Below are 21,586 nucleotides of genomic sequence, written 5' to 3'. Positions count from 1 at the left end.
TTTTTTTTTACAACAATTGAAAAAAGTGAAATTAATCCGATCTTCCCTTTAGGAAAAAGACTATTTTTCATTATAAATGCATGTGTCCTTCGTGACTCAGGTAAGACGCGGGTCCAATCTGGGGTCTGCCTGCAGTTGAACGATGTACTATTAATATACAGGTAAAGGTGCTGTACAGTTTCAGGTAAGTGCATTGACAATGCGAAGGTGATACACAGCAGTATGCTCTGTTACACTCCATTTTTCAATTTTTTCCTCAAAATCATATTAAACATGATATACTAAACATGACATACTCTAGAGCATTATGTCTTCCCTTCTAATACTATCAAAGTTAATTTCCTGAACATCTTGACTTTAATTACCTCTTCAATGCCTGATGTAGAACTTTTTGCTAAAGTAGGAAATCGGGAAAATTATTAGATTGTTAAAATCCGCTTTTTTAAAAAAATTCATCTTTTTTTTTTCTTACCTGAGCACAGAGGTGACTCAAGCATTCTGCAGGCTATAATTTGAAACACTGCCCAGAGGGATTATTCTTCTACCCCAGACATATGCCTTTGAGAGCCTGGGCTGCCTCTGCCTCTCAATCATAGCTTTGCTCTATGATACTTGCATACACCGTACTTGTAACACTCCTCCGCCAGCCATTCATTCCCAATTTCCAAGCATATGTGATGCTTAGTAGCCACATTACACTTCCAATTGTAATTCAAGCAGGAACAGGCTGGATATTTACTAGAGCATTCCAAATCAGTAGAGACCACCAAACAGTGATGGATTTTAAGAAGCATCTTCTCGAATATAGAGAATTTGAATTTTATTAAGATTGAAACATGGGGAAAATAGAAACCAATATTTGTTATCCTATCCAGTCAAAGCAGCAGTTCTTGTAAGAATATGAGATTTTTATATCCCAGCAAGAGACTGACGTAAGAGTAAGGCTATGAAATTAATCACAATGATATATTAATAAATACCAAATTGTCATTTGAAAAAAAGATATGCTTCCTTCGGGAGAAGGCATGGTACTTATTGGAACAAATAAAACAATACCTTGAATTTAAACATATTTCTTCCTTATAAAATAAAGTAGGCAGCAGAGCATGTCCTAGGCCAGAGGGCTGCAAATTTACTAGATTCTGCTCATGATCCTTGCCATCCTTCCTCTGGGGGCTTTAACCTCACTAACAGTTATTAAAAGTTATGTTCAAACTACAGACTGTCCTGTTGTTGTACACTTGAGGTGAGAGAAAAAAAAAAAAGGCCTTGTGTAACTCTTTGCCCTTAGGCCATTGCCAACTAGAAAAGAAAACAAAGTTAGGGGACACATCCTAGGATCCTGGCATCTGTTTAATCAAGATGTTTATTAAGTGAAATGTAGTTAGCCTGCCAGACTGGTGGGCTTTTCTTTCTCCCTTGGAATGTTGCCATTTTTACTTTGATTCCTACCCTATCTCTTGTCTCCATACTTCGTCTTCCACTCTATTATCATCATTTGACTTTTTTTTTATTTTTATCTCTCTTTTATACCTTGTGAAACTATTCTATTCTTTATCTTCTAAAATTTTTTGCTAATTCTAGACCTGCCTTTTCCCCCTCTTTACTGTTTTTCCCATTCCACCCATTTGTTCTTGTCTTCTAATTCTTCAATAAAAACATAAGTTTAGCTCCCGTTAAGGTAATAATTTGTTTATTATGAGAATCACCTCAGAGTATTTTTTTAGCACTTAGTTTTTTTCTGAGCTTTTCTTCACTTTAACCTACTGAACTCTTTATGCCTTCTCTACTAATCTTTTTCTTGCCATTCCGCTCTTAAGTTTGTTTTTCTTTTCCAGTGTGACCACACGGTTGGTAGCCATGAGAATCTATGTCGTTAACAGGATATTTTAAGAGCCCCTGTCTGCTCACATATCCCTATAACTGCCATACTGGCTTCCCCTGATGGATATGCTACCTATTCCAAGATTATTTCTTGAAAAACCGTTCAGAGGTATAACTTAGGAGATACTCTGGCTAACTCTGCTCAGGCTAAGACATTTTATCTTGCATAGTTTAAGTCTCAAGTTCAATGTCACGGACTCTGAGAATCCTTTTTTTTTTTTATAGTTGACGTAGAATATTATACTAGCTTCAAGTTGTGCATGTAGTGATTTAACAATTATATACATTATGAAATGCTCACCCTGATAAGTGTAATTACCACCTGTCATCAGACAGTGCTATTACAATGTTATTGACTATACTCCCTATGCCGTACTTTTCATTTCTGTGACTAATTTTTTATAACTGGAAGTTTGTACCTCTTTATCCCCTTCACCTATTTCACCCAACCCCTTACCCCCATCCTCTCTGGCAACCATCAATTTGTTCTCTGTATTTATGAGTCTGTTTCTCTTGCCTCCACTAGTTCCTCCCAATAGGTCCTACCATAACCCTCTGGTAATTTCACTCATTTGACATTGACCACATAGATGCCATGTCAGGCTTGCCCACTGCACTTAGCACAGTCTTTGTTCACAATAGATGTAGTAATTGTTTTTTTTTTTTTTTTTTTTTTTTTAAAGATTTTATTTATTTATGTGACAGAGAGACAGCCAGCGAGAGAGGGAACACAGCAGGGGGAGTGGGAGAGGAAGAAGCAGGCTCATAGCAGAGGAGCCCGATGTGGGACTCGATCCCGGCACGCTGAGATCACGCCCTGAGCCGAAGGCAGACGCTTTAACGACTGCGCTACCCAGGCGCCCCCAAGATGCAGTAATTGTTGAAGAAAGTAGACATACCTGATTCATTGGGATGGTTTTGCTTTTTTTTATAATAACTGTCAGTGTTGATTTGAAGAGCTCTGGATTTCTGACATTTGTCTCCATTAGTTCCTTCGACAAATTAAATAAATTCTTATGAGTCAGAAGGGACACTTCTGGTGAGACGACACTTCTTCCTGGGAGGTGGAAAATATGCTCCACGCACGGTCCCAGGATGCTGACACGACACATCAGATTAAGTTGCTTTTGTGGGGAGAGTTGCTTCAGCAGATGTTCTCATGAACAAACACACAACAAAGGTTGCATTCTTAACATAAATGAAGGTGTAGAGATTACACATTGGAATGTCCTCTCAGTTACCACCGTGCCATCACTAAGCTGTAAATCAGGGAAGATTTCTCACCACATCCTCCTCTTACGGTGTCTTTTCCTCAACCTACAGTGTCTTCATGGCAATCTAAGTTTTTTCTGTCACGCATCTCAGAACTCTTCCAGTTTTTGCCATTATCAATCCCAACGACATGTGCATATTTTAAGGTAGCTGTTATAACAGTATCCCACTTCCCAGTATCAAAAACTCGGTTGATTTCCTAGAGTACAACAAGCTAGTGGCCCGAAACAACAGAAAGGCATTGTCTCACAGTTCTGCAACCCAGAAGTCTAAAATCAAGGTATTGGCAGGGCCATACTTTCTCGGAGGGCAGCAGGGAAAGATCTGTTCCAGGTCAGCTTCCCTCTATGATTATCTTGTATTCCGATTTCCCCTTTTTATAAGCACACTGGCTACATTAGATTAGGTCCCATCCTAATGGCTTTATTTAACTTGATTATCTCTGTAAGCACTTCATTTCCAAATAAAGTCACATTCTTAGGAATTGTGGGTTAGAACTTAAACATCTTTTTTTCTTTGTTTGTTATAAGTTTTTGTTTTAATCACCTGGTGCTCATCACAAGTGCACTTTCTAATCCCCATCACCTATTTCCCATCCCCCCACCCACCCCCTCCCCTCTGGTGACCATCAGTTTGTTCCAACAGTTAAGAGTCTGTTTCTTGATTTGCCTCTCTCTCTTTTCCCCTTTTGTTGGTTTGTTCTGTTTCTTAAATTCCACATATGACTGAAATCATATGGTATTTGTCTTTCTCTGATTGCCTTATTTCACTTAGCATTATATTCTTTAGCTCCATTCATGTCATTGCAAATGGCAAGATTTCATTCTTTTTCGTAGCTGAAAAATATTCCATTGTATATATATAACACATCTTCTTTATCCATTCATCAGTCAGTGGACACTCAGGCTGCTTCCATATCTTGGCTAATATAGAAAATGTTGCTATAAACATTGGGGTACATCATCCCTTTGAATTAGTGTTTTTGTATTCTTTGGGTAAATACCTAGTAGTGCAATTGCTGGATTATAGGGTGGTTCTATTTTAACAGGAACCTCCATACTGTTTTCCAGAGGGACTGCACTGGTTTGCATTCTTACCAGTAGTGCACGAGGTCTCCTTTTTCTCTACATCCTTGCCAGCACCTGTCGTTTCTTGTGTTTTTGATTTTAGCTATTCTGACAGGTGTCAGGTGATATCTCATTGCAGTTTTCATTTGTATTTCCCTGATGATCCGTGATATTCAGCATCTTTCATGTGTCTGTTGGCCATCTGGATGTCTTTGGAGAAATGTCTTCTGCTCATTTTTTAATTGAATTATTTGTTTTTTGGGTGTTGAGTTTTTTAAGTCCTTTATATATATTGGATACTAACCCTTTATCATATATATCATTTGCAAATATCTTCTCCCTCCCATTCTGTAGGCTGCCTTTTAGTTTTGTTGATTGTTTCCTTTGCTGTGCAAAACTTTGTATTTTGAGGTAGTCCTAATAGTCTATTTTTGCTTTTGTTTCCCTTGCTGCAGCCAATGTCAGAGAAATTACTGCCATTTTTTTCTAGGATTGTTATGGTTTAAACATAACACAATGCAACCTAAAATATCAGCACTAGAGTTTATGAAAAAATGCACAGTCTTTTAGTGAAGTGAATACTATGTGGTCAATTTGTAAGTTTGTAATTGATAGCCAATATCACATTATCATAATTCTGAATTTCCATCATGTAAATCAGGGGTCTGGGCCAATTATGGCCTACAAGCCAAATCTGGATTGGTGTTTATTTTTATAAATAAAGTTTTATTGGAACACAGACATGCACATTTGTTCATATTTTGTCTATGACTGCTTTCACACTGCAATGGCAGAGTTCAGTAGTTGCTGTAGAAACTCACTGAACTGTAAAGCATAAAATCGCTGTCCCAGTAAAGAAGAAGTTTGCAGACCTCTGATTCAAATTGTAACTCTCTTATTGTTTGCCGTGCACCAGCTCTGGGTTCTGTGTTTCACTTACAATATATCATTTAACTCTGCTTATTCCCTTTGTAATAAATGAGGAAACTGAGTACTAAGCAGTGAACATGCCTGCCCAAGATCAAATAGCAAGTAAGGTGTGGGATTAGAATCGAATCCTTGAGGATTCCAAACACCCACTTTCTTTCTACTAAACTATATGTCCGCAGTATAAAGCACCTTGTTACCTGTGGTGTAAAAAGAAAGGTATTTGCTTTTTGTCCCCAGTTCCTGGCACCCCTGAGGCACTTAACTCTCTGAATTTCCTGAGTGACAAAGGTGATAGGAATATCTTTTGTTCTAATGAGATGACCAGTGGGTCCCTCCAATAGCTTCAGGATGAGGACTGGCCACTAGAAAGACAAAATTTTGATTAGAAGTTTAGAACTTCCAGCCACACCCTCTAACCCCTGGGAGGGGAGAGGAGCCAGCAATTGGGTTAATCATGCCTGTGCAAAATCGTGCCTGTGTAATGAAACTTCCAACAGAAAACGCTCAAATGACAAGGTTTAGGGTGCTTCTGAATTGGAAAACATATGCACATTCCTGGAGGGTAGCAACCCCAGCTCCATGGGGACAGATGTTCCTGTATTCAGGACCCTCTGGACATCTTCCTATGTACCTCTTAATCTGGCTGTTCATTTCTATCTATTGTAGTAAACTGTAAGCATAAATATAGCATTTTTCTGAGTTCTAGGAGTCATTCTAGCAAATTACTAAACCTGGGAGTGGTGTCCCTGACTTTGTGGCCAAGTGGGACAGAAGTGTGGGTAACCTGGGGACCTGATGCTTGCAACCTGCATCTGCAGTGAGGGCATTCTTATGGGACTGAACCCTTCAACCTGAGTCTGATGGCAGCTCTCTTTCTTCATCTCTCTCTCTGTCTCTCTCTGTCTCTTCATCTCTCTCTCTGTCTCCATGTCTATGTATATATCACTTACCCTTTCCAGGAAGTAACACTAGGGAGTACTTTTGACTATTTGGTTGGTGAGTGAATGATTGCATCTAGTAGTTTTATTCATTTTTATCCAGCTTTATTGAGATACAGTTGACATACAACACTGTAGAAGTGTAAGGTGTACGGTGTATCAAAGTTCCATTTTTTTAAAAAAAAAAACACACAACATGGGCTACTGGAGGGAATTAAAAACATTTTAGGAAAAGAACCAATAGAAATTTGAATAACTCTCATATTTAAATATTATTAACTTTAGAAGATTTATATTCGATTATTTTGATTTTTAGTGATTAATACTTGAGGAATTTATAATCTTGAATTTTGGGTAATTGTTAATAATTTGAATAAAGTTATGTTAATTTATGATTACAAACTAATAGAGAGATAAAGAAAAACACACTTATACATTTTTATATAAAATTAAGTATTACAAACCCTATATAGCCCACTTTTGGTGACCTATGATACTGTGGATACACATGCATATAATACAATATAAATTAGTCATCCTAACTCTAATATATGGTACATTGCTTTCATAAGTTACCCGTACAGGGTGAAAAATAAAAATCAGTTCTCAGATGCCTTAATCAGTCAATGCCTTAATACTCCCAAATCCCAGTGAAGGAGAAAGATGGAACGTGTCATCTTGGCTTACAAATGGAAACAAAACAAAATATATATATATATATACAGAAAGATAAAGCAACTGGTCCAAAGTCATAAAGAAAAGAATGACACAATAAGGATTCTTCTCAAGCTCCCCTGGCTCAAACTCATCTACTCAGGAGTTTAATCAACCAACCAAAGGGTTTCAGAGAGAGACAATACAAATATATTGATGGGGTTTTTCCCTTTAATCTTTGAAGAGAAGTCTGATGATAAATTTAGTAGTGCTGTTTTCTCTCATAGCACACATGTGTATTTTTTTATTGAAAGCTACATCTCAATAGGTTAAAAAGGATATACCCTTAAAAGGAAGCCTTCTTCATCAATTTCCAGATACAGTTCTCATCAAAATTAAAATACAGTCTTAGGGAATTTTGATGAAGTTACCTTCTGCCATGATGAAGGCAACATAGATCTAGAATGGCTGAGACACTAACTTTGGTGGTTTGTTGGATTTTTTTAAAGATCTTATTTATTTATTTGAGAGAGAGAGAGAGAGGGAGAGAGAGCATGAGAGGGGGGAGGGTCAGAGGGAGAAGCAGAATCCCCGCTGAACAGGGAGCGTGACATGGGTGCAGGGCTAGACGCGGGGCTCGATCCTGGGACTCCGAGATCATGACCTGAGATGAAGGCAGGCACTTGACAGACTGAGCCACCCAGGCGCCCCAAGACCCTAGCTTTGAATTAAGTCTTCAAGACTACACTCATTCAGACATAACTGAATCAAGCTAATGGGTGTGGCCTGATGTACATAATTTTTTACTTGCAAAAAAATACAAAAAACTTGTCAATATTTGCTAATGACTCTTATTATAAAGGGAATGTGGACATTTTGATAAATGCAACTAATAATATGCACAATCCCCTTTACATATTGGGCATTGCTTTGAAGCTATGTTCCATGAATTTAAAAACTAGGGATGGAAGTGTTTGGGTCAAAAGAAATGATAGCAGTATACCCTTCATACTCCAGAATTTCATTTGCTCCTTTTATGGATGTTGTCTTCACCTTCAGTCCATCTCTCTAACTATCTGTTCCTCAACTTAGGTTTTTACTCTGTATCCTCAGTCATCTGTGTCAATTTGACCAGCCTGGGTCCCATATTTCCTTCCTTTATCAGCCTCACTCCTGACTGTGAGTTCTGACTCCACTCAGCTTTGCTCTATGATGTTAGTATATAGATTAAGCCTGTATTTATGTTCATTTGATCTTGCTGTGACCCACTTCTGTCTACTGCATTCTGAATGTGTATCTACGCCGTGAATAGCTAGCCTCTTGGCTTGCCACCAGCTTGTTCTGTGCTCCCTAATAGCAAAATGTGGTTCACCATCCTTGCCTTCCTTCTCTCACTACAATAGTGCTGTATTAGTAAAAAATGTCAAGGCAAAACAATGGGGCGATAGCTCGGATAGGAAAAATTATTAATTATTTTGTGTGTACCATATTTATAATTATCTTATTCTTCCTAAACACATGAAGTTTTGAATCACACATTTTATTTATTATCACCTGCCAGTAAATGACATTATTTTTATCCTCCAAAAGTATATTTGAATTTCATAACTTTCAATTTTCATGGCATGAACCTAAGGAAGGTGTGTCTTAGCTATTTCAATTAAAGTGTGATTTAAAGAGCAAAGTGTCTCCCTCCAAAAAAATGAGTACACTTTTTAAAAATTATTATTTACATCTAAAGATTCAGGATTATATAATAAATTTACCTCATTTATTTATAAAAATTATTTCCCTATATGCTATACATCACAATATCTCAACATAATTATCAAAGGAAGCTATCAATCTTATTACAGAAGTTTTCAGAAACCAAATCATAACCAAAGATCAGTGATTTATTGGTTACCTTTCCTTACGTTATTTGTAAATCTACTGAGAATTTTCTATAAAATGCGGTACTTTGCTTTTGCATAATTTCTCAGAATTCTATTGTGTTACAAGATTTCCCCTTTTTGCATGCTTATCCTTTTTATAGGCAAAGGTTGTTGGAATGTAGAGTTCAAGAAAGCTTTGTAATTTAAACACTCCACAGAGGTACTAAATATCAGTTACTATGGCATATTTGTGCGAATTTCTGTGCTGGGATTTGAGCATATAGTCAGCACATATTTCAGTTATTAGTATCTCTTTATAAGGGTAAAACAAGAGTGGGTATTCCAGCAGAGACTGATTGCAAGCCATTGTCTCCATCCTTTATCCCCTTATCTTTTGCAATCTAGTGTTCTAAAATGACATATTTTCCCTGAAGAATACTATCCGTTTCTGAATGTGTATGTATATAGAGACAACCAGTAAATCCAACAGAGATATAAGTGGAAAAAATAAAACATTATTTCATTGGGCATTTTGGAGAGGGCAACCACAGCAAATAATTACAATTACACTGTCCTACAGATTGTAATATAGGATGAAGAACATGTGGAACAGATGAATTTGAGTCAGTATGTCCAAAGATGTGAGAGATTTCATAGAGGATGTGACATTTGTTAAAAAGAAACGACAGATCCAAAATGGAGTCAAATGAGCTAAGCCCATCAAGATTTTATGCCTAACTTAATTACGGTTTTAACCTTCCCCAGGAATGCAGTCTTAACCAGTCAGTCTGGAATTTTCTGGTCAGTGCCAATGAGGTAATCCGCCTAATAGACCCTTTGCCTCCCAAAGGAAGATGCCTCACCTGAAACAACCTTTTTTTTTGTTTGCTTATTTATGACTTCCTTGTCCTGCCTTTAAAAACCTTTCTCTTTCTGTAGCCCTTTGGAGCTACTTTGTCCTTGCTAGACGGGATGCTGCCTGATTCACAAATGGTGCAATAAAGCCAATTAGATCTTAAAAATTTACTTCGTTGATTTGTTTGTAACTTAACACTGGAGGTTAACACCTATGAAAGGAAATGGGACATATCAGGATAGGGCAATGCAGATCTATCAAAACTCTGCCAGGCCACTGGGAATTCTGGGGCACACAATGCCTGACAGAGGAGCCCTGCATTAGGAGAAAATGTTGAGGCCCTTGGTCAGTTATTACCTAGGGCATGTCTCCAAACAACATGCCCTTGGCCACCATTACCTCTTTCGGTCACTGGCCAGAGGGCATCCCCAAAATAATGTGACCTTAGCTCAAAACCTAGGGCCAACTCCAAAAATCTAATAGCCAGAGGCTATCAAGTCAATTATTCTCCCCGGATCTGGGAGGTGAGTCCTTACCTGAGGGTGGATCTGAGTAAAGTGCCTGCCTGTCTGCCATACCATTTAAATGAAAGGAGTAGTTAAATTTGTATAAGGCAAAATGCACCACTCCTGGCAGTCAATTTGGTTAGTACATTAATAATAATTTTGTAGGGGGAAGGGGAGCAGAATTTTCCATATATATATATCTTTGTCATAAGGATTATCTTGAGCTGGTTAATTTTAAGAAACATCAGATATAGGGGAAGCTCTGAAAAACAAGTAGAAGTTACCCTTTGGTGAGAGACATTTATATTTATAAGAGAAATCTCCACTTGGAAGGATGCCTTCCTGTCTCTATCAGAAAGAGGAAGATGACTAAATCTCTCTAGAAATTCATATCAGTGCAGAAGTCACTGGTTGGAACTTGTCTTTTATTACAGGGGTGTCTCAGCCAAGGACCTAGAAGGATAGAGGCAAGCTATCTTTTCTGTCCTATAATAATACACCATAAAACATCATTGACTTGACTATATTTTAATTGTTTGGTTAGGGTTTGTTGTTGTTGTTATTTTAATGACACAACTGATTTTATCTCAGATTTGCAAAATCTCTGGTGAACTCAGCTTGGGCCCAGACAGAGAAGTAAAGTGCAGACCTTCAGGTGACTTGGTTTCCACAGAAAAATAAAAACATCATATTGTGGCTTTTGCTAACATGGAGTTATAATGTTATCAGTGGACTGCACTTATTTTTAACTTAGTGAAATCTTACCATATCCTTCCCTTACCCTTGACTAGATGGAGTTAGATGGTGCAAATAAAGATCCATATAATGCATGTGGGACGTTGGCGATATCCCAGCAACATTAATCTCTGAGCTTTCTGCCAACCAAAAAGCCTGAGGACACATAAGTAGCCATGAGGGAAACAGATTTATGAGACAGTTGAACTAGAAATCCTTAAAGTTAAATCCAGATTAAAGTTACAATCATCTTCTTGACAAAAAAGGGGTAGCAATCTTTCCAAATTGCCCCTGCACCTTCTTCCGGTATTTTCCATTGGGCCAAGAGCTGTTTCAGCATCAGAATGGATAAATCCTCGGGGTAGAAAAGCTCAAGGCTTGGCGTCCTGAGACCTGCATTTAAGCCAATCTCTGGCTAAAGAGCTATATGACTGTGGATAAATCAGCTCAGATGTGGGAGCCTCAATTTTCTCATACATAAAATGTTAATAGTATCTCATAGGGTAATTGTGTTAGTCAAAAGACATAATATATGTGAAAGTGTCATGAAAATACTCATTCTTGCTTAAAAAATATAATAAATTAATGGGAATACCTGGCTGCGAGGGATACTAAAATCTTTGCTGCCGTAAAGTTAGGGAGAAATAAATAGAGCTTTGCCCTCGACTACCCTCTATCACACTGAGTAGAGATAGTCTTCCATCGGAGATGGTCTCCGTGCCGTAGGGCTGTTCTCGCGTTATCTACATTGTCTGTGATCTGGCACAAATCCCGCCTCTGTACAACTCTTCTGATCACTGACGGTCTTTCTCCACTTATTAATTTCTTAAATCTTTGTGTTAATTTATTGCCTTATAGTATTGGTGTATTTGTATGTATTTTAACTGAATGGTACAAGGGGAAAACCGATAGTATTTGACTTGAAATCAGCAGAGAAGGGTTTTGTTCCCAGTTCATTTTCTACATTTTAGTCTTTATTACAAAATAGGGAATGTAAACATAAGGAGTTTTAAGACCCCTTTCTACTAGGAAAAAAATGCATGTGTATTATTCTACTGCTTAGAGCTTCCTCCTACGGAAAAATCTTTAGTGTGTATGTGTGTGTGTGTGTGTGTGTGTGTGTGCACGTGTGTGCACGCTCGAGTGAATGTGTTTTCCCCTGAAATGCTTATTTTCAGTCTTATTTGCTGCTATTTTAACCCCTGCAATCATGCTAGAAAGGAAAAATGAAATCTCTTTATGTCAATCTCTTTATGTCAAAGGATTAAGTTCTATGACTGCCCCTTAAAGACTCAAACCATTACCCACGCCTTATATGAGCCACTAATTCAACCTTCTACATCTAATAGCATATCGAGATCCATTCTCAAAGTTATTCAGATATATTGATTGTAAGAAATGTTAAGGCATTTCATTTTTATGACTCACAGAATGTGAACATAATGATCCAAACTGTGAGTCAAAAATGAATCGATTACATAATTATTTTAATGAGCTCCGAGATATTGTAATTTTAAATTTTTTCTCTATGTCAAAATAATTAAATTTGGGTTGCTAATGTTAAGCTGCCTTAGGATTCATCAGGCAAATTAAACACACGCACTCCATCTCAGCAGTGCTCATGAGAATGTCTTACCTCTTTTATCTTTACTGGACGTCACGGGACAATCCCCAACCTTGGGGAAATCCTGCCACACGGATTCTCTCTCTCATTCCACAGTTAGGAGTCTTCCTTCAGAGTTGTTCGCCAGTTTCTGCATGTATGGGAACAAGAGTAAGAATATCACATATCAGAGTTTTCCAATCACTCTGCTCTAACTTCATTCTTACAACGTTGCTAGGAAGGTATTTGGGAGCCTCAATAGCTAATCTGTATAGGTAAATCGGCACCCCCGGGCCTCCTGCCCTTTATGTCCATGAAATGCTATGTTGGTATTGTCTCCGGTATGTGTGCAGACGTTAATAAGATTTGCTTATGTTTATGAAATACCACTTTCACTTTATCTTCTGTAATCAGTGATTATGTGTACACACACACACACACACATATATAGGTATGTATGTATGTATATATATTTCTTCCCATAGTTATAATTGCAAGCCTAAAAGTTGGCCAACTATTTACTAGCATTTGATGGATACCTAAATTTATATTTGCTTAAAATAGACCATTCTATTTTATCATAATTGAACAGTTATTATCTATCCATTAAGCATTTTTCATTCCTTCTTTTTTCCTTTCTTCCTTCTTCTTCCCTTTTCCCTCTTTTTAATTTTTTTTGTTTGTTTGTTTCTCTTTCCATCTACACAACTTTATTACTACACTTTAGAGGCAAAGAGGCATATAGTTTCTTGGCATTCAGTCTAAGCTTAGAGCGTTTTGACCTTGAATACTGCCAAGACTTTCCCATGTGCTTTGAATCCAGGTGTGGTTGCTAAGATACGTTATTAATCTTCCAATAAAAAAAATAGAGAGGTCAGGGTGTGAAGAAGGTATGTTTACTAAGGAGCCTTGTTGATGGATTTTGTTCGAAATTTGGAACACTTCATGTGATTAGAAAATATTTTAACTTTTTCAATTGTTTTTCTTCCCTTTTTTGTATGATTAAATATCTCAATTGAAGAAGGAAAGTTATATATATTTTTAGAAATTGCGGGATACCATTTTTTGAATTACAGTTTTTATTCTATAGCCATTTATGTCATATGGCATATTCCTTTCCAAAAATTGATATGACTTCTAATAAAAGATTAATTGCCATAAAGAATAAATTTTTAAAATACGCAAGAGTAAGGGTGCCTGGGTGGCTCAGTCACTTAAGTGTCTGCCTTTGGCTCAGGTCACGATTTCAGGGTCCTGGGATCTAGCCCTGCAATGGGCTCCCTGCTCAATGGGGAGTGTGCTTCTCCCTCTGCTCCTCCCCCTGCTCATGCTTTCTTTCCCTCCTCTCCCACCCCCCACTCAAATAAATAAAATCTTTTTTTTTTTTAGATTTTATTTATTTATTTGTCAGAGAGAGAGAAAGAGATAGTATGAGCAAGGGGAGCGGCAGGCAGAGGGAGAAGCAGGCTCATGAGGGGTGCTGGGTCCCAGGACCCTGGGACTGAGCCAAAGGCAGACGCTTAACCTACTGAGCCACCCAGGTACCTCTAAATGAAGTCTTTTTAAAAAAAATACACAACAGTAGTACAAATAAGAACATAGAAATGATAGGTTGATATAAGTAATGTGACTGATCATTAATTTGCACCTTTAGCTTTTTGAAATCTGCAACATAAAGCTTAATTTGTTAAATTATGTTATTCCAATGGTCTCATTAAAGGAATCTTACGGTTTATCAAGAAATGCAGGCATTTTCATGAAAATAAATCTCTTAATTTTTACTTGAGGAAGCTATTGAATGTCATAATGAATAGCCAATAATTATGCTGCCTGAATAAGTAGCAGTAGCGCCCACATAGGCGTCTGCTGGGATATGTGCTGAACTGACTTCCGCTCCTAATCTCAGTGCCCACCCCCTCGCTCGGCACAACAGATGGACTCCCATCAGCTCTTCTCGGTGTGTTTACAGCTGATTATTAAAGCCTCCAGCCTTACACCCCACCCTACTGTTGTAACAAAAAGAGCATACTCATAAGTCCAACAGACCTGGACGAGAGTCCTCGCATTCATTCATTACTTCTCTACCTTGGCCATGTTAGTTATCTTCTTTATTCTTTATTCATCTGTGTACAGAGTTAGAAATAGTCCCTATCTCATGGAACATGAGCATTAAATTTAATGTTATTATGCATACGAAATACACAGCACAGTGCCTGACTCACAGTAAGCCCTAGATAAATGTTAAATCTCAATACTTTTACGTTTCTAAAATTCAAATCTGAACATGTCACTCCATTAGTTAAATTCTGACAAATTATCAGTTGCCTATAGAATGAAATCTCAACTCCTAAGCATGGCATGTAGAGCTGTCTACCAGCGAGTTCTCCGTTTACTGCTCAAAGTACCTGGCCCCTGCATTCCCTGCGTATCAATAGTACAACCCTTGTTGTCCATAATCCCATGCTGTGTTGATGTGGCAGAATAATATTCCGGCCTTAAATATCTGCGGGCCTCATTCGTCTCTCCCCGTCTTTCACCCTGTAGGTGGATAGGTACCATTCATTTGTCATAAGTCACAAATATCACCAAGATATAGCTTTCCCTAAATTACCAGGTTTTGGAGATTTGTCTTCTTCCCTAGCTCTTCCTACTTTTAGTACTTCTAAAATCATACTTTTCATAATTTATTAGACTTGTTTATACTATGATCTCTAAACAAGTTACACCATGTGCCCACATAAGTATACTTTTAAAATTATTCTCATACATGAATATTTTTATTTCTGAAACATATTTATATACAACTCCATAAATATATTTGTACCAATGACATATGCACAAAATAGACATGAGAAAGGATGAGATAAAAATCTGCCCAGAAATGTGAATATTTTGTCCATTTGTCCATGGTCCTCAATGTCAAACCTTGTTCTAGAGACTATTGGTTTATTTGTCCATAAACTCATGGAGAACAGAGGCTTTGTTTTTAGCTTCAGTACTAGGCATGGTGCCCAGCTTGACTGCCGGTATTAAATAAATATTGTTTGTAGAGTGAGTGAATTAATAAATAATCTTTATTTATATTGGTCATGATAAAGGACAAAGTATTTCAGTGGGGATAAATAAAACACCCACCAATTTATAACTTTATGGATCTTTAAGTTGTTCTAAGGTTAGAGTTCAGAATATCTAGGTAGGTGGACAAATAATAATAAAAAAACAAGAATAATAGGTGATATTTATTGAACAAGTCTTTTTTTTTTTTTTTAAAGATTTTATTTATTTATTTGACAGAGAGAGACAGCCAGCGAGAGAGGGGAAACACAAGCAGGGGGAGTGGGAGAGGAAGAAGCAGGCTCATAGCGGAGGAGCCTGATGTGGGGCTCGAACCCAGAACGCTGGGACCACCCCCCCTCCGAGCCAAAGGCAGATGCTTAACCACTGCGCTACCCAGGCGCCCCTGAGCAAGTCTTACAATGGACTAGGCAGGAAGCATATCTTCTAATTTATCTTCTTTGAATAATATCTGTTTTTTCCACTGTGAATTTTTTCATAAAAGCCGAAGAAAGGAATTTAAGTTTGAGTAGTGAAGTTGAGATCTTTAAAAGAAAAAAAAAAAAAAATCCTGGAATACAGCTATTCTGATTTCCTCATTGACAGATGATCCAAATACTATATGTGCAATTTACAGATAATGACAGTACTATAACTACCATCACCAGTAGAATAATAATAATAATAATAACAATAATAATAATAGCATCACCAAAAGTTTCCTGATTACTTCCTCTTCACCAAGAATGGTTCTGAATCATTTTACATCTATGAATTATCTAAATCCTCACACAATTCTATGGGTTAATTATGTTATCTAAAATCAAGGAACAGAGTTTTAATAGATAGTTCAAGATAACAGAGCTAGCAAGTGATGTGGCTAGGATTTGAAGGCAGGTGCTCTGGCTACAATTTTAATAATTATTTCATACTGCCTTGCACACATCTTATTCAAATACTTCTAGAATTAATCAATGATATGGAAAAGCAAAATAAGAGGACCATATGTCTATTGTAATCTGTGGTCAGCAATAGAGATCAAAAATTTAAGTGACTCAGTGTAAATACTAGATTCCATAGCATTTTAGCAGAGCCTTTTATAATTGAACCATACAATTAGTCTTGTGTGGACTCAGATGAGTCCATAAAGTGAGCAAAAACATGTACTCATGTTCAAAGCACTTTTCTTTATCTATATGTGATAGCTGATAGAATAGTTGGCATTGCTGCTAAAGTCTCTGTATAATGACTCAATCAAATGAAATATCCCTTTGGTATGCTAATTATAATTATGACACCTTGGAACCTCATTAATTGGATTTTTCTTTTTTTTTTTTTTTTGCTATTTTATTGGCAGTCAGATAAAGTTCTCTATTACTGTGAATGGTCACATAGTATGACATTACATTACAACCGAAAAGTAATTATCTTTATTGGGCAATATCAAATATATCAAGTTAAAGGTCGATGGTATGTAAACTTTGTTACTGGATTTTAAATGTCCCTTTTTTATTGCACTATGTGTATAAACACCTTAGCTGAGCTTTGCACTTTAGCTGGAATATGAATTAATACATACTAATTTGCTATTTAAAAGTATGAGAAATACAACTACAAAGACCTTACATTTCTAGCTCAGTTGAAATATACGTGGAATTTTTCCAGTTAATCGTCTTGAAGTACTCTATGCCCTTAAGAGTGCTGCAAGTTTACCCATAAATAGTTCCCTTGTCTATCAACTCTTATAATTCACAATGGTTGAGCTCAAAAATCCGATTGGCCTGATCTTGCAGAAGACCATGGATCCACTGGTCTGGTAAGGTGTAACGTCTCTAACCCAAATAAAATAGAAGTTAGGCTTCTCAATTTTCATAACTGGTGTGCCGACCTACGTGAAAACAGATACAAAAGAAGCAGATGAGAATCAAGGCATAGTGTAATCTCCCCTTTTATAAACAACAGAATACAGTTCAGCTGGTATACCCCCAACAGTAAGATATTTAACTGATCATTTTTATATTGGCTATATGTTGAAATAATGAGACCATGAATATATTGGAGGACATAAAATATATTATTAAACTGACTGTCACCTGATCGTTTTTATTTTTTAATGGGCTATTAGGAAATTTAAAATGACACAAGCGGTTCACATTCTGTTCTATTGGAAAGCTCGCTCTAGACCCGTAGAGGAAGAGCAGCGGGGGCATCTGGGTCTGCAGACTGAATTCTGAGCACTTTCACAGGCCAACGCCTAGGGTTGGCTTGTTTCACCACTTGTCAATACAAGAGAAAGTCAGGGAAAGTATCATGAGAAACAGTGAGACAAATAACAGGCTTCTCTTAGGAAGGAATGTTTAACAGAGCAAGGAGGAAAGCAGCGGGTAAACTCCCCTTGCTTCCTGGTGAAATGCCTCTTTGTCTTTTTACCACATGAGAGATAAGAAAAGAAGGGTACAAGAGCCAGCTCTCACTATGCCGGCAAGCAAAGAGCAGGACACTGTACCAAAACAAGGGAAGGGCAGTGCCTGAGGCCAAGTTTTCCAATTTGCCGGTAACGTTCCCCAGTGGATGGAACCCACATCCTCATTCCACAGTAAAAAACATGATAAGTATGTAAATAGGTCTTCTCTCTCCCTACACTACTCCCACCAATGCTCTTCAATTTTAGTTTTCTTATCCCACCAAGACTGGAGATCAATAACCAAGCCAAGATCAACCAGAGCTCAGCTCACTCCACCAGGGTAGGAGATCATACCGGGCTAATACAGTCATTTTCCCATTTTCAGTGGAGTGCTCCCCCAATAGCAAATGTGACATTTGGTTTATCTCCGTGGGACCAAGGCATGGTGTCCCACCTAGGGCACTGGTATGCATCACAACAGATCATTTAGTTTTGGATAACATGGAATCTCTCCCATTCTTAAATTCCCAGTGAAAAATTAAAATGCAAAATGAAAGGCATTATTTTTCATAAATTTGAATCTGTAAAACTTAAGTTCAGAATTCTTTTATTCCCAGTTCTTGGTCTGCATACTCTTATTCAGAGGCCTGATTAGAGCTTAGATTTCTCCTGGAGCAAATGCCACCTGGTCAGTGTCAACACTGGATTATTATTCCCTTCCTTGTACCAGAATTATATCTCTCTGCGCACAATCTTGTGACTTGCACATGCATTCTGTGGGCCAGGGTATACATCCCAGCTTCACTGCTACTCAGCCTAGCCTCAGATAAAGTTACACGCATCTCGGAACCAATCAGTAGAATCACAGCTTATGTATCAGGAGAGAAAAACGCTTTTTGCTCTCAACCATTGATTACTTATGTTGTTACCACAACAATTTTTGCCTGAAGCAACAACTGTAGGCTGGTATGTTGCTTATGCTTTATAATTATGGATTCGATGATAATTAGGCAAAATTATGATTCTGAAACCAAGGGCACAATGCAATGCAAACCCACAACCTGTTTCCAGCCTAAGATCATCGTTGTAAAGACCGGGTGGCATGTGAGGGGGAGAAGTTTAAAAAAAAAAAGAAAGAAAAGAGATAAATTACAAGGAAAGTCAGAAAACATCTTTGTCTCATCTCTGTTAGTTGCTTGTGTTCGTTGTTCAGAGCTCCTCCCTAGGACGAGCAGAGGAGTAGAATGTAGAGACGAATCTGTAATATCCTCCCTCCCTGGAGATTGGAACACTAGTATCATTCCCTGTAAGGAAATATGTGAGGTAGGATAATAAGCATCCCCTACCAACTACCAGAAAAATGAATTTGAGAGCATTTTGAAAATCCAAGTCAAGACATACACAACTCTTAATTAGGTGATTAGCATTTATTGCAATAGAACACATCTTCTCTGTTATATTTGATTGTCAAGGTTTTCATCACATTTTCTATATTTTGTTTTATGAACATATTTTGTGCCATGACATTAAAAGAAGACATAAACTTATAAGTAACATTTATAGTCTATGATATCGACCTAGCACTTCATAATTACCAGATGACTTCCACATGCATGATTCCATGATTGTGTTTCTCACAATATCCTCGAAAAGGTACACATTCAATTATTATCATACCAGTTTTAAAGAGAGAAAAGGGGACACAGGAGGCCTTGAGAGTTCAGGCAGGATTATGTAAGCAGAAAGTTTCTGAGTTATACCTGGAATCCACAGCCTCTGTGTTGTGGCTGGGGCTCTCCATGCTATATTCTTCATATGAAGACTGTGTTGATGCCCCCCCCACACACACCTTCCCCATTCCCCCACCACTTACATACAAACATGAAACCTGAGTCAAGTGTTCACTGTTCTGGACATCCCTGTATAACAGCAATTTTCACAATACTTTATGGTTTTTTTCCTAGTGTCACCAGTGGGCCCTAAAGTCCATAGTCCATAAGGCTAGGAACTATACTTTCTTCTCCTTCGTCCTCCTCCCTCTCCCCTTCATCTTCTCCTACTCCTTTTTTGTTCTTTGGTGTTTTGTTTTTTTTTTTAAGATTTCTTTATTTGTTTATTTATTTATTAAAGAGAGAGAGAGAGAATGGGGGAGGGGCACAGGGAGAGACAATCTTAAGCAGGCTCTACACTGAGCACGGAGCTGTACTCGGGGCTTGATCTCATGAGCTTGAGATCACGACCTGAGCACCCAGGCACCCCACTACTACTACTACTACTACTACTACTACTACTACTACTACTTCTTTTTCTTCTCATCCTCCCCCTCTTCTTCTTCTTCTTGTCCTCCTTCTCCTCTCCATCCCCGCCTCCTCCTCCTTCTTCTTTTCTCCTTCCTCCTCCTCCTCTTCTTCCCTCCTCCTCCTCTTCCTCTTCCTTCTTCCTCTTCTTCTTCCTCTTCCTCTTCTCCTTCTCTTCTTCTTTTTTGTTTGCTCCAGCCTCACTCACTTTATTAAGTACCATAAATGCAGCCTTTTAAGTGAGTCACTAGAAAATTAACACATGTTAATAATCAGAGGGCATCTTTCTTCTTGGAAGGTAAAGATAACTTTAAGATTAATAACAATAACTTTTGCTGGAGTCTTTTGGGTTTTCTACATTGAGTATCATGTTGTCTGCAAAGAGTGAAAGTTTGACTTCTTCCTTGTGGATTTCTTTTTGTTGTCTGATCGCTTTGGCTAGAATTTCCAGTACTATGTTGAACAACAGTTGTGAAAGTGAACAACACTGTCTTGTTCCTGACCTTAGGGGAAAAGCTCAGTTTCCCCCATTAAAGATGATATTCACTGTGGGTTTTCATATATGGCTTTTATGATATTGAGGTACGTTCCCTCTATCACTACACAGCAGAGAGTTTTTCTCAAGAAAGGATGCTGTACTTTGTCAAATGCTTTTTCTGCATCTATCGAAAGGATCATATGGTTCTTGTCCTTTTGTTTTATTAATGTGGTGTATCACATTGATTTATGGATGTTAAGCCACCCTTGCAGCCCAGAAATAAAGCTCAATTGGTCATAATGAATAATCCTTTTAATGTACTGTTGGATCCTATTAGCTAGTATCTTGGTAAGAATTTTTTACCCAAGTTCATCAGGGATGTTGGTCTGTAATTCTCCTTTTTAGTGAGGTTTTTGTTTGGTTTGGGGATCAAGGTAATGTTGGCCTCATAGAATGAGTTTGGAAGTTTTCTTTCCATTTCTATTTTTTGAAACAGCTTCGGAAGAATAGGTATTAATTCTTCTTTTAATGTTTGGCGGGGGACACCTGTATGGCTTAGTTGGTTAAGCATCTGCCTTCAGCTCAGGTCATGATCCCAGGGTTCTGGGATCAAGTCGCACATCAGGCTCCTTGCTCAGCAGGGAGCCTGCTTCTCCCTCTGCCTGCTGCTCCCCCTGCTTGTGCTCTCTCTCTCTCTCTCTCTTTCTCTCTCTGACAAATAAATAAATAAAAATCTTTTTAAAAAAATGTTTGGTAGAATTCCACTGGAAATTCCATCCCTGGACTCTTGTTTGTTGGGAGATTTTTGATTACTAATTCAATTGCTTTGCTGGTTATAGGTCTCTTCAGGTTTTCTATTTCTTTCTGTTTCAGTTTTTGTAATTTATATGTTTCTAGAAATGCATCTATTTCTTCCAGATTGCCTAATTTGTTGGCATAAAATTGCTCATAATATTCTCTTGTAATTGCTTGTATTTATTTAGTGTTTGTTGTGATCTCTCCTTTTGCATTCATGATTTTATTAATTGAGTCCT

At 37.7% G+C, this 21,586-nt stretch overlaps 1 long non-coding RNA gene across 1 annotated transcript; it reads right to left on the bottom strand.

Moving 5' to 3' along the window:
* Positions 1–16,698: 16,698 nt before the first annotated feature.
* Positions 16,699–19,158, bottom strand: LOC103660202. The gene is made up of 2 exons (XR_567734.2): positions 18,931–19,158; positions 16,699–17,261 (listed from the first exon to the last, which is right to left on the bottom strand). It is a non-coding gene; the product is annotated as an uncharacterized LOC103660202 (long non-coding RNA).
* Positions 19,159–21,586: the final 2,428 nt, after the last annotated feature.

The sequence above is a fragment of the Ursus maritimus genome, unplaced genomic scaffold (genome assembly GCF_017311325.1).
Source record: "Ursus maritimus isolate PB19 unplaced genomic scaffold, ASM1731132v1 scaffold_24, whole genome shotgun sequence".
In the NCBI taxonomy this organism is placed as follows: Eukaryota; Metazoa; Chordata; class Mammalia; order Carnivora; family Ursidae; genus Ursus; species Ursus maritimus.
This window is presented reverse-complemented; position numbering and strand designations above follow the sequence as displayed.